Raw genomic sequence first — 4,069 nt, forward strand, 5'->3', positions numbered from 1 at the left:
TTCTTTTCTTTCTTTTTTCTTTCTTTGTTTTTTTTTTTTTTTTTTCCGGTAGGAATGATCATAATGATGAACTGCAGTACGATAGACAAAGTAACCAGCGGGACGGCGATAATAGAAACGGGAAGGTAGAGGTTTCAGCGGCTGGAGGCTGAGGTCCCAGTTGTAGCCCTTCCATGCTTACGTGTGCCTAGGCAGATTTCTTAGCTTGTTTGAGCCTGTGCATTCTCACCTGCAAATTGGGAGGAACAACTCCTGCATCATGTAGTTCTCATAACAGTAATTAAAGGCCCAGTGCCTGGCACCTAATGGTAACGTGATCCCTAATTTGTAACTTCTATGTGATCCAGGGTCCCAGCAGGAAATAGGTGGCACACTCGAATTAGGATAATTTGAGAAAAGGACAATAAAGGGGCTAATGTGTTTATAAAAGCGTGAGCTGAGAAACCAGGAGTGAAGGTTCAGTACCTCGGGGCTCCTTAACAGCAGGACCTTGTGACCACCATTAGGCCTGAAGAGATGAGGCGGGAAAACTGTGACCAGTTTTCTGAATAGTCGTGTGGAGAGGGCACCCGAGAGCAGGTGAGACACCTTTAGGGCGCGCAGCTGTAGTTTCCCATCAGGGATTGGGGTGGGGGAAGGAATACCCTGACCTCTCTTCCTCTCTCCAAACATCTGCTGGTGCCTTTGGCTGGCGAACCCTGCTGGAAGCAAGAGAGCCAGAGACCCCATGGATATGGTACACACGGGAGGGCACAGGACAGGGAGGAGAAGGTGGAGTAGAATTGGAAGGGCAAACAGAAATCAAGCACATTCGCATTTTAGTGATGAGGAAACAGGCTCAGTGAAGAGTGAAACGATTTGCTCAAAGTCACTCACAAGGGGATTTGAATTTAACCGGGTTGTCTGCGGCCCCGATGCCACATCTGTATGAAATCAGTGATGGGAAGTTGTTAACCTAGGTTACTCAACCTTGTTGGGTGTGAGATTCATTAGGATGGCCTCTCCGGCAGTGATACTTGTGTTGTGAAATAGTAATGATGTCCGTTGGTATCGCTCGTTCCATTCATCATCACATCTGAACGTCAAAGGAACCAGTGGGTGTAGGAAAGTGGTTCCCTGTTCACTTTTTATAAATAAGCATGCTGGTGTTTGTTCAGTCTTTCATTTGTTGAGAAAATGCCAGGCTATGTCCCTGTCCTGATGGAAGTCTGTCCTTCTGATTTCTAGCCTTCAGCTTTTCAGTGAGCCATTAGCTCACTCAGATCTTACTCTTCTGTGAGGCAGGGGAAATAGGATTATTGGTTTTAGCAGAAAGGACAGGATTGGAAGCAGAAAGATTAAAGCCTTGATGAGGAGAAGCATCTAGCTAGAGAGGGGGATGGGTCAGAGCAGAGGTGTCCTGGCTACTGGTGTCCCCTCGTAGCCTGCCCCACCTCAGGCCACAGAGGGCGGGATGGAGTTCGGAAGGGGACCACACAGAATGGGATCTGGCAAGTGATGTGAATTGAAGAGCCTCTTAGCTTTATCAGACTCTCTGTCATGGGGTCGAGGGATTGATTTTTCCCATTTTTCCAAACCTTTCTGCCACCTCCTCCTAATCCCATAGCCTCTAGTTCCTGCTGCCATGGAGTAACTTCTAGACAGGCCTGTGAAAAACTCAACCTGGTCATATTTGCGAAGTCCAGTGCTCATCCCTGAGTGTAGTTTATGAAAGCTTCAAGTTGTGGTATCTGTGTAACAAAAGCAAGGGTTTCCCGTTATCTGTGTTTGTGCCCTGAAACGAAAAGTGGTGCCCTATCGGTTACTCCAACTCGCTGGTCCCTCGGTGGCCCAGGTAGTTAAAACAAGGGGCCAACCTCACGGGGCTGTCGTGGAGCTTAAGTGACCCGCTGCTTTGAAAGTTCGTGGCACATTTGACGCATAGTAGGTGCTGTGCCGAGGCCTGCTCTGTTCTTTCCTTGCCCTCCCCATGATTGCAGTGGTTGTGTCTCTTGGACCAGGCCTTTTGTTACTTCTCCACCCCTATTCCAAGTTGTGCCTCTAGGGAGTCAGGAAATCAACACATCATTTTCTGCGTTGGCTAAGCCGCCTCTTTCTTCAAAGCATCCTTTGTCTTTAATGAGGCTCTGAGACCAGAATAGACCTGTATATGTGCTCATTCGTCAATGCCAAGTGAACTCTGTGGAAATGTCTCTTAAATGCATCCTCAGTATGCATTTCAAACACCTACTTTTGGAACGCCTCTTCATGTATAGTATCTTCATTGTCTGGGCCTAAAAATCAGAAATTTGGACCAAAGACCACCTTAGAGGCCGTTTCTCTACTTCACTGACTTATTCTTTCTGACCTCCATGTGATATGCAGGTAAGGGACGCTTGTATAGACGGACACTACTCACGATGACTGACAAGGACTGTCCCACTCCTCTTGGTGCTCCAAAACCACTCTCAGACCCAGGTGAGTTGAGAGCGGTGGGTGACAGGGAGAGCTTTTGCCCCTTCTTTAACAAGGAAAGTACATTTTGCACAAACTTCACTTCTTTAGTTAGTGTCACTTGAGTGCACACTTGACAGTCCATTTTGAAACATCAGCGTGTCATGACAGCCCGCGTGGCAAGCAGAGGTTCACTCCAGCGCCTTCCTGGTACAACGGAGGAGAGCCAGGGGAGATCAGAACGCTTGGGTCCTGACCTAGTCCAGTCCTTTTTCAGCCCTTCATGTTGGATCTTGGGATGGGCTCTGCTTGTTAAATTTTATATATCGTGAGCAGGAGAACATTGCTAAAAGTCTTAGGATTTAAAAAAAAAAGTATAGGTCATAGTCTTACCTGTTATTGAGCATTTGTTGTCCTTTTGCATGTAATTTGATACATGCAGAGCAGTTCACATCTGTAAGTTACAAAGGGTAGTAAGTGACTACTGCTTACCCAGCACGTGGTCGAAGACTTAGAACTTCAACAGTGTTGTTGCAGGTACCGATGGGTCTTTCCCCTATTCCATTGCCCTGCCTCTCCTCCCAAAACCTGGGTAACTACTTTCTTGAATCTGCTGTGCTCCCTTTTCCCTTAAAACGTGTAATTTTATTTCCCACGTATGCATTCCTAAGTAATCTATTGTCCACTTTTGTTCATTGATGAGCTTTTAAAAAATATACCATGCTGTATGTAATCTTTTGGGACTGCTTTTCACTCAGCGTCGTGTTTCTTTTTTTTTTTTTTAATTTTTTTTTTACGTTTATTTATTTTTGAGACAGAGAGAGACAGAGCATGAACGGGGGAGGGGCAGAGAGAGAGGGAGACACAGAACCGGAAGCAGGCTCCAGGCTCTGAGCCATCAGCCCAGAGCCCGACGCGGGGCTCGGACTCACGGACCGCGAGATCGTGACCTGAGCTGAAGTTGGACGCTTAACCGACTGAGCCACCCAGGCGCCCCAGCATCGTGTTTCTAACATTCATCTGTGTTGCTTGTAGCTGCACTTAATTCATTTTGACTACTGTATATTTAGCATACAGTTTTTTTTCTTTTGTCCTATTACCAACCAGCCACAAGGTACATTGTTACTATTGAAACATGCTATTATCCACCATGTTTAAGAATTTCTATGGGGCACCTGGGTGGTTCCGTTGGTTAAGTGTCCGACTTCGGCTCAGGTCGTGATCTCACTGTTCAGGAGTTTGAGCCCCGTGTCGGGGTCTGTGCTGACAGCTCAGAGCCTGGAGCCTGCTTCGGATTCTGTGTTTCCCTCTCTCTCTGTGCTTTCCCAGCTCATACTGTCTCTCTCTGTCTCTCAAAAAATGAATAAATGCTAAAAAAAATTAAAAAATTTCTCTGAGTCAGTGTTTTTCATTTTTTTTTCTTTTTTTTTAATAAATTTTTTTTTTTTTTAACATTTATTTTTGAGACAGAGAGAGACAGAGCATGAATGGGGGAGGGTCAGAGAGAGGGAGACAGAGAATCCGAAACAGGCTCCAGGCTCTGAGCTGTCAGCACAGAGCCCAACGCGGGGCTCGAACTCACGGACCGTGAGATCGTGACCTGAGCTGAAGTCGGCCGCTTAACCGACTGAGCCAC

General features: G+C 46.5%; 1 protein-coding gene across 2 annotated transcripts in view; it reads left to right on the forward strand.

Moving 5' to 3' along the window:
* Window positions 1-4,069, forward strand: part of SART3 (spliceosome associated factor 3, U4/U6 recycling protein) — a 37,645-nt gene that overhangs the window by 849 nt on the left and 32,727 nt on the right. The gene's annotated exons all lie outside the window — the stretch shown is intronic.

The sequence above is a fragment of the Herpailurus yagouaroundi genome, unplaced genomic scaffold (assembly GCF_014898765.1).
Source record: "Herpailurus yagouaroundi ecotype Mexico unplaced genomic scaffold, PumYag 191, whole genome shotgun sequence".
NCBI lineage: Eukaryota > Metazoa > Chordata > Mammalia > Carnivora > Felidae > Herpailurus > Herpailurus yagouaroundi.